Below are 10441 nucleotides of genomic sequence, written 5' to 3' on the forward strand. Positions count from 1 at the left end.
TCCTTTATATGTTACAATTTTTTGATGTGATTTCCCTTCTGATTCAAATAGCATTAGAACTACCAGACTTTGTTTTTGTTTTTTTTTTTTGTCACAGACCCTGAATTTCACCTGGGTTTCAGGAGGCACAGAGTTCCTAACAATCAGTCAGTAGTATTTGTTGAGTGCTTACTCTGTGCAGTCAATCATATTTATTGAGCGCTTACTGTGTGCAAAGCCCTGTACTAATCACTTGGGAAAGTACAGTATAAAAACATAACAGATACATTTCCTGCCCACAGCGAGCTTACAGTCTAGAAGATGACTACACTAAGTGCCAAGGTGTGTATAATAGTAAACATCCCTGCACTGAAGGAATTTATAATCTAGTCAGGGACATGGATACTAATACAGATTACAGGTAAGAGAAAGGAATAGATTCTAAAGATATGTACATAAGTGAGATTGGAGGGAGAACCCAAGAGCTTAAGCAACTGGGTAATGCAGAATTGGCAGGAAAGGGAAATAAGGTGAAGAGATGAGAGTAATCAAGGAATGCTTCCTGGAAGAGCTGTGATTTCAGAAGGACATTGCGGATGGGATAATCAGTGCCCTACCAGATGAAAAGGAGGAGGGACTTCTAGGATGATGGAAGGGCATGAGCAAGTGGACAAGAAAGGCACAGTGAGCGGGTTGGCTCAAGGGGAGGAAAGAGGACAAGCTGAAGTATAGTGGGAGAGGAGCAAGGCTAAGTAGTCGGGAGAAAGCTGATTAACTGTCTCAAAGTGCCCCAACTCACTTGGTCCTAAAAGTTTTTAATTTTGTGGACCCTAGCTGCTTTTGGGAACCTAACCCCTGCTGGTTAAGAAGAATGAAATGTGCATTAAAAAAATGGCTATTTCTTATATCTTCATGTGCTTTCTTTTTTTCTTTTGTCTTAATGAAATGGACAGTTTCTGTGAAGAAAAAGTTTGCTGCCTTATGAATCAGTTCTAATCAACTAGATATGTTGAACTTGAAAACAATTTGTCAGGCTTTTTCGAGGACTCATTTTTTGACAGCCTCACATCACATCAGATTCACATCTGATCTAAGCTAATTTGGTAACTTCTCTGCAAATGTGGGGAGATCTTTCGTGTCTCATGAGCATGCTTACTATTGTCAAAGCCCTACTAAAATCATCTCCTCCAGGAAGTTCTCTGATTAAGCTCTCAGCTGCCTAAGCACTTAAGCAATCACCCCCACCCCCCCCATACAGCACTCTGACAAAACCTTTATACTCTGTTACATCCCTCGCCTGTAATTTACTTAGTATCTGTCTTCCATGCTAGACTGTAAGTTTCTTGAGGTGAGGGATCACATCTACCAACTGAATTGTACTCTCCGGACTGTAGTACAGTGCTCAGTCAATACCACTGATTGATCGATTAACTTTTAGTTGACTTTTTACTTTATTTGTTAAGCACTTTACCATGTGTCAGGCACTCCTACTAAGCACTGGGGTAGATACAAGCTAATCATGTTGGGCACAGTTCATGTCCCACATAGGTCTCACAGTCTTAATCCCCATTTTACAGTTGAGGTAACAGGCTCAGAGAGGTTAAGCGACTTGCCCCGGGTCACACAGTAGACAAGTGGCGGAGTCAGGATTAGAATCTGTCCTTCCGACTCCCAACAACTGTGCTCTATCTGTTAGGCCACACGTTCCTCTCCTCAAGAAACATAGCCTAGCTGGGAAGACAGTCATTAAAATAAATTACAGGTAAGGGAAGCAACAGAGTTTAAGGATATTGTCATAACTGTTGTGTAGGTGAGGGTGTTGGCAATTGCCTAAGTGCTTAGGGGTGGGCGGATAAGAGCTCTTTCTGGCCGTTGAAGTAACACATTTTCATTTCCTCCTAAAACACAAACTGTGATTAACTGGGTTGCAAAAGGGATGGGAAAAAACCCCAGATGGTTTTCTGTTTTTTTCTAGATTGTTCAAAAGGTTGTGGGCAGAGTTCATATCTGCCACTTCTATTGTACTGTACTTTCCCAAGTGATTACTCTGCACACAGTAAACACTCAGTAAATTGAACTGATTGATTGAAAATGAAGTTTTTTTTTTCTCACCAGCAGAGTGGAGAGTGGAGAGTGTTACCTATCTTGTTGAGAGATAGCACGATCAGTTCCAGCCACATGACAGTAAGAAGACAAGAGCTCCATGTGCAGGAGGGTTGCCTTTATTCTCCACTTTCATCTCAAGAGGGCTCCCTTCAACACAATAAGCACCACAGAAGAATCAATGTATTTAACACAACTTCAGTTTGTTTTTTTAATCTTCTAAACCTCATGATCTAGGCCTCCTGTATCCTCCCTTAACTGATAATGGCCAACCTCCACTGTGCAAACCCTTCCCTCATCTCCCCCAGACTCAAATCCTTCACACCTTTGTCCCTGTGTCTCAACGCAGGTTCATTTTGCAATCATTTATTCCATGGCTATGGTTTTCTCTTTCATGCATTCTTGTCAATTGGTGTCGAAGATGACCTATCCTTGCCTTTTCCAGGTTCCAAATTGCACTGTGCACAACCATATCTCAGCCCATTTTCTTTCAGGCTCTCTGACACACACATGTTTGTTGTCCAGAGGAAAAAAATTTGACTTCCAGAAATTACTTGAAAGCATCATTTACTCAAGCAGAAACTCTTCACCATCAGTCTTAAAGCACTCAATCAACTCCCTCCCTCCTACCTATCTTCATTCTTCTCCAACTACAACACATCCAACACACTTCATTTTTCTAATACCAACTTACTATCTGTGCCTTGATCACATCTCTCTCACCATCAGTTCCTTTCTCAAGCCCTCCCTCCTTATTGAAACTCCACCTTCATCCTTGACAGACCATCAATCTCTCCATCTTCAAAGCCCTACTAAATGGTATCTCCTTCTCTGACTTGTAGATACACAAGTATCCTCCCAACCCCGTCCCCTGCTCCCAGCCTGGCCAAGTGGAAGGAGGTCTCCAAGCTGACCAATCTATTGCATTGTAAGCAGTATTGCCTAATGGAAAGAGCATGGGCCCGGAAGTCAAGGGATCTGGGTTCTAATCCCAGCTCTACCTGCTGTGTGACCTTAGGCAAGCCATTCAACTTCTCTGTATCTTAGTTCCTTCATCTGTAAAGTGGGGATTCACTGCCTATTCTTCCTCTTACTTAGACTGTGAGCCCCCTGTGGGGCCTGATTATCTTGTATCTACCCCAGCGCTTGGTACATAGTAAGCTCCTAACAAATACCACGATTATCACTCCCCTAAACTCCTAAGATAGAGCTCTGCCCACAGTAAGTGCTCAGTTAGTTCCACTGATTGATTGATCAATTAAAAGGTGATGACAATTACATCTCCCCCCCTACACACCTCTAATTCACTCCCCAGAAACCAATGGGAGCGATATTAGTATTGTGATGGCAGGGAAGGAGTGCAGGGGTGAGTTTAATTGACTCAGAATTCTGCTTGAGACATTTAGAGCACTAGTTGAGCACCACTTAATGGATCTCTACTACCACAACCTCTCACTAGCCTAGAATAATTGACTCTGTGTAAGATGAGATAGATGGGTAACACTTTTCTCATTTGTTTCCATTTTTATTGACCCAGTAGTTTCTCTGATTTGGTTCTCCCTCTGGATTTGAAAGGTAGGTTGTGGTGTGGGTGGGGGGAATGTACAAGCTTGGTAGCCAAATAAGAATATCCATGAGAAGATAATTGAGTTTAGTTGCTAACTCAGCTGACATAGGGAAAGTACCGTGATTCTCTCCTTTCTGTTTCAGATAAGGGTATGCTGTAGTCATGAAATATCATGGTGCTAGCTCAAATAACAAACTATGTGGGGTCCCTGACATATCTTCCTGACTATGGGAAGTACCAGGATTTTCCCCAATTATTACTAAAGTTATAGCACCTCAATAATCATTATCCCCTCTTACAGCAGTTTTTCTGTAATGTTGTGATTAATTTTTGTTCTAATTTCTCATAAAAATGAACAACTTCTAAATTAAGTATTTGGATGGAAAATTTTTCAATTCTTCATAGGTACAGACTTGTATTTGCAATTTGGACTCTTATTTGAGCTCTGTTCTCTGAAGTCATACTGTAGGCGTTCTCAGGATTTCTGTTTTAGGCAGCTGCTTCTGCCACTAATGAATATTTCAGATGATATCAAATTTTCAAGTCAGTGATTTACTGAAGGGAGTTTGTTAGTTCAGAGATTTGAAACATCCCTAAAGTCTATTTTTCATTAATCTCCTCAAGCATATTTAGTAACCTGTATTGTCTCTTAAATTTTGTGCCTACTTTTATAATGGCATTTATTAGGCACTTACTATGTGCAAAGCACTGTTCTAAGCGCTGGGGAGGTTACAAGGTGATTAAGTTGTGTCCTGGGGGGCTCACGGTCTTAATCCCCATTTTACAGATGAGGTAACTGAGGCACAGAGAAGTTAAGTGACTTGCCCAAAGTCACACAGCTGACACTTGGCGGAGCCGGGATTTGAACCCATGACCTCTGACTCCACAGCCCGTGCTCTTTCCATTGAGCCATGCTTCTTTTTTTTTCAAAGACATCACTTTTCTGGTAGTCAGCAAGCAGATAGGTAAAATCCAGTTTTATTTTAAAGTGCCTTACATGTATTTACAGCAACTTTCTGGTAGTGTGCCCATAGAATTTTCTTGGTAAAAGTACTGAAGTGGTTTGCCATTGTCTTCTTCTGCACAGTAAACTTGAATCTCTGCCCTCGACTCTCTCCCATGCCGCTCCTGCCCAGCACAGGTGAATTTTGACTTGTAGCAGAATGGAATGGGTATGCCTCTCCCTGACTCTCCCAGTGACTCTCCACTGAACTCACCCAAGTGCTTAGTACAGTGCCCTGCACACAGTAAGTGCTCAATAAATATACCTGATGGATTGATTTGACATACTAGTAGTAACAAGGGAGCTTGTTTTTAGGATGAACTCTCTCATCCCCATGACAACGCAGGCCTTGGGTATCAGCTCTGATTGATGATAACCTTGAGGTGCATTTGGAGATAATTCCGGGTTCCAACTGCATTGATGCCAGTGGGAACATGTTTGGGACAACAGGTCAGTTGTCTAGGGCTGGTTAAGTCAGGGAAGAGTTCTAGCCAGACTGAACTCTTCTGTCCTGTATTGAGCTTGGTCTCCAGAACGGGGACCTTCCTTTTTGGAGAACCCCCATCCCCGACCAGGGGGTGGTTTTCCGTGGGGAACAGTGCACAATGCCTAGAAATCCAACTTAAGGTGAGATGGCCCCTATGTTAGGGAGTGACCAACCCAGCCAGACAGCCACTGAAGAAGTTGCCATGTATATAAACCAGGGCTACTGGGTGAAGTAAAATGAGATAGACAGGACTGCTGCTGCTGCTAACCACAAGAACAGACAGCAGAGGCTGGAGGTGAGGCCAAGTAGAGCAAGCCTTTTTTCTAGTTCTGATCTTTCCTCCAAGGTAGAAAAAAAACACAGTGATCTAAGTAGATGATTTCTGCTCCTTTCCTCTTTGCCCCTCTTCTCTCCCTTTCCTCTCTTCTCTATTTCTCTTCCTTAATTAGAACATTATTAATAATAATGATGATAATATTTGCATGGCTCAGTGGAAAAAGCATTGGCTTGGGAGTCAGAGGTCATGGGTTCTAATTCCGCTCTGCCACTCATCAGCTGTGTGACTTTGGGCAAGTCACTTAACTTCTCTGTGCCTCAGTTCCCTCATCTGTAAAATGGAGATTAAGACTGTGAGCCCCAAGTGGGACAACCTGATCATCTTGTACCTCCCCCAGCGCTTAGAACAGTGCTTCATACATAGTAAGCACTTAACAAATACCATCATTATTATTTGTTAAGTGCTTACAGTGCACTAGGTACTATATTAAGCACTGGGATGGATACAAGCCAATTGGGTTAGACACAGTCCCTGTCCCACATGGGGCTCACAGTCTCACACCCCATATTAGAAATTCATTCATTCATTCATTCAATCGTACTTATTGAGCGCTTACTGTGTGCAGAGCACTGTACTAAGCGCTTGGGAAGCACAAGTTGGCAACATACAGAGACGGTCCCTATCCAACAGCAGTCTTACAGTCTAGATGATGAGGTTAACAGGCACAAAGAAGTGAAGTGATTTGCCCAAAGTCACAGAGCAGACAAGTGGCAGAGCTGGAATTAGGACCCATGACTTTCTGACACCCAGACCCAAGCTTTATCCACTTTGCCATGCTGCTTTCTTCCACCTCAGTTGTTTTATAGGTTCCCATTCCCTTTTACCCCATCCAGATTTCCAGTTGCTGTGGACAGAATGTGTCCTTGACCAGTGTTACTGCATTTTTAGGGTGGGATTTGCCACTATTTAAGCCTATCAGTCCAGAAGCAATGTGGCCTAGTGGAAAGTGGATGAGCCTAGATATCGGGGTCCTGGGTTCTAATCCCTGCTCTGCCATTTGCTTCCTGTGTGACCTTGGACATGTCACTTAACTTCTCTGCGCCTTGTTTCCTCAACTGTAAAATGGGGATTAAATACCCCTTCTTCCTCCCTTCATTCAGTCATATTTTCTTAGAAGCAGCATGGCATAGTGGATAGGATCACAGGCCTGGGAGTCAGAAGTTCGGGGGTTCAAATTCCGGCTATGCCACTTGTCTGCTGTGTGATATTGGGCAAGAAACTTCACTTCTCTGTGCCTGTTACCTCATCTGTAAAATGGAAAATGAGACTGAGCCCCACATGGGAGAGTAACTGTGTCCAACCCGATTTGCTCGTATCCACCCCAGCACTTAGTACAGGGCTTGGCACATAGTAAGCACTTAATAAATTCCACAGTTATTATTATTAGACTGTAAGACCCATGAAGGACAGAGACTTTGATTCAACTGCATTATATCTACTTCAGAATTTAGTAATCAATCAATCAATCAATCACTGGTATTTATTGAGCACTTCCTGTGTGCAGAGCACTGTATTAAGAACTTAGGAGGGTACAATACAACTGAATTGGTAGACACTTTCCCTGCCAAAACTAGCTTACAGTCTAGAGGGGGAAACAGACATCAATATAAATAAATAATTTACAGATATATACATAAGTGCTATGGGTTACGAGAGGGGAAAATATCAAATGCCAAAATGATATAGCTCCATTCATTCAACCGTATTTATTGAGCACTTACTGTGTGCAGAGCTCTGTACTAAGCGCTTGGAAAGTACAATTCGGCAACAGATAACAGTCCCTATCCAACAACGGGCTCACAGTCTAAAAGATGGGCTCACACTAGACTGTGAGCCCGTTGTTGGGTAGGGACCGTCTCTATATGTTGCCGACCTGTACTTCCCAAGCACTTAGTACAGTGCTCTGCACACAGTAAGAGCTCAATAAATACGATTGAATGAATGAATGAAAGACAAGTGCATAGTTGAAGAAGGGAGAGGGATTTGGGGAAAAGAGGGCTGAATCAAGGAAGGCCTCTAGAAGGAGATATGACCTTAATAAGGTTTTAAAGTGGGGAGACTGGTGTTCTGGTATCTAAGCAGGAGGAGGTAGTTTCGGACCAGAGGGAAGACATTCATAGTACATCGTAAGAACTTAACAAATGTTATTTATCATTATTATATGTTTGACTATTTTTTGGAATCAAATTGATTATCCAAATAGTGTTCTCATCAGTTAAAAGCTAACCTAACGATGTCCGGTAGAGTTGGCAAAGCGAACAGATAAGTGTCCTGCCTTAATTACATTCTAGAGCTCAGCATGATTGTTCATCTTCTCCAGCTCCAGTGAGTTTGCTTAATGAGCTAAGAGTGACCCTGAGAAATCAAACAACGTAACTTCATGTTTAACTAGGGACAATTCTGAGGGATTGACAAGTTTTGCAACACCAATTACCAGTGGTACTTACTCTTTGGCCTTGCTTCTTATAAAAATGTGATTAGTTTCCTTGTAAAATCACACTATATGTAAATCATTGCTTATCATCCTTCTCTATTCCTCACTCCAAAGCTTCTCCCATAATATAAAGAAATGATGCTGCCCTAAAATTCTTTAGAATGAATTTGCTGCTTTCTGAACCATTCATTACTCTCAGACAATGTTTGTAAAGCTGCTATTTCTGGGCTTTTCTAAATACTTTCTTAGGAATAGATTATATGAAACCAGGATCCATTCATTCAGGACCTTCGTTTCATGGTTATAGCCCATTAAACAGGAGAAAAGAACCCATCTGCCGCCTCCTTCATTTTCATTCTCTTGGTGACATTTAAAATGTGTTCCTCCTGGTTATGTTATTTGTTGCACTGAAAAATCTACTTAGGGGTTGGGATGAAACTAATGCTTTAAACTAGAAATTTCATGGACACTAGACAAATGTTTGAACTGAAGTTGAATATTACACCAGATGAAATTTAAAATACGGGTAATACACCTTTCTTGTGTCCCATCCTTTCTCAGGCTTTGCTTCCCAGTATGATGTAGGAAATGAAAGGAATCTAACCCCAAGGGGATTTGTCCCCAGGCCTGCAAAGGAGAAATACGCAGCATAGCTCTTTGCCCAAATCACCATTACTAAAGTAGCATCTTTCCAGTGATAATGAGAAGCAGGGTTGTCTAATGGAAAGAACACAGTAGTGAGAGTCAGGGACTTGGGTTCTAAACCTGCCTCCATCACTTGCCTGATGGGGAACCTTGGTCAAGTCTCATGTATATATCTATAATTTTATTTATTTATATTGATGTCTATTTACTTGTGTTGATGTCTGTCTCCCCATTTAGACTGTCAGCTTGTTGTGGGCAGGGTTTGACTCTATTGCTGCATTATACTTTCCCAAGCTCTTAGTACAGTGCTCTGCACACAGTAAGCCCTCAATAGATAAATTGAATGAATTGAATAAATACTATTGCATGAATGAATTCTATGTGCCTCACATTCCTCTCTGTGAAATGGGGATAAGATATGTGCTCTCTCTTCCTCTTAGATTGGGAGTTACACTGTGTGCAGGGACTGCCCTGACAGACCTTTTGTGTCTACTTCAGTATTTAGTATAGTGCTTGGCACATAGTAAGCACCTAACAATTATTATTATTATTACTATTATTATTTGTATGAAATCCATGTGCTATACATGGAAAGAGATGATAACCCTCACTTTCCCCATAAACATGGCAATTCTGATTCATAACTATTGGAACTTCTCTATTCTCTACCCTCTACCACAAACGGAATAGAGGATACAGAAAAATAATAAAATGACCCTGTGTTAATTAGAAATGGACATTTAGCAGGCTATATGTATACCAATGAGGCATAGGCCAGTTCTGGGGTTTATCTCTGCCAAATCCCTGGCAGATCTGGAGGGAAAAGGGCTGGAGCATCCCTGTGGGCCAACTTTAGATCATCAAGTATAATCCCAGCTGATCCAAGCTTCTCTCACCAGGCTCGAATACAGTAGGGGCTGCCCATTGAGGATGCTTGAAAATTGTTTAACATAAATTGCTCCACTCCAAGTCCTCATGACTGTCCCAGAATGGACCAGACTTCTGGGAAAGGACAAGAGATGTTAATTCTCTTATGCCTACACAGTTCGTGTCCTCTCCATGGATCTAGGAAAATTGTCCTAGGAAGCAGCTTGGCCTGGTGGAAAGAACATGGGCATAAGAATCAGAGGACCTGTTCTAATCCTGGTTCTGCCACATGTCTGCTGTGTGACCTTGGGCAAGTCACTTAACTTCTCTGCACCTCAGTTCCCACATTCATTTATTGAGCGCTTACTGTGTATAGAATACTGTACTAAGCGCTTGGAAAGTACAATTCAGCAACAGACAAAGACAATCCCTACCCAACAGTGGGCTACAATGGGGATTAGGACTGTGAGTCCTTTATGGGACAGGGACTGTGACCAAACTGCTTATCTTGTATTCATCCCAGTGAGTGGCACATAATAAGTACTTAACAAATACCGTTTAAAAAATAAGAAAAAAGAGGGCAAGAATCATGTGTATAATTCTAGTGTACCCTCCCACTCTGCATACAGTATGTCCTCAGTAAGTATGAACCATTTAGCTTCAATTATATTTGTTCTGACAACTTGACACCTATCCACGTGTTTTGTTTTGTTGTCTGTCTCCCCCTTCTAGACTGTGAGCCCGTTGTTGGGTAGGGATTGTCTCCATATGTTGCCAACTTGTACTTCCCAAGCGCTTAGTACAGTGCTATGTACACAGTAAGCGCTCAATATATACGATTGAATGAATGAATGAACCACTGAAGGCAGCCATTACACAGATCCTCCAAGCATCATTTTACCACAGTAAAAAAAAATACAGCTAGAGGATCATTGGTGTTAAGCACAGTGTAAGTGCTTAACATTGATCAATCAATCAATCAATTGTATTTATTGAGCGCTTACTGTGTGCAGAGCACT

The sequence above is a fragment of the Tachyglossus aculeatus genome, chromosome 7, assembly GCF_015852505.1.
Source record: "Tachyglossus aculeatus isolate mTacAcu1 chromosome 7, mTacAcu1.pri, whole genome shotgun sequence".
NCBI lineage: Eukaryota > Metazoa > Chordata > Mammalia > Monotremata > Tachyglossidae > Tachyglossus > Tachyglossus aculeatus.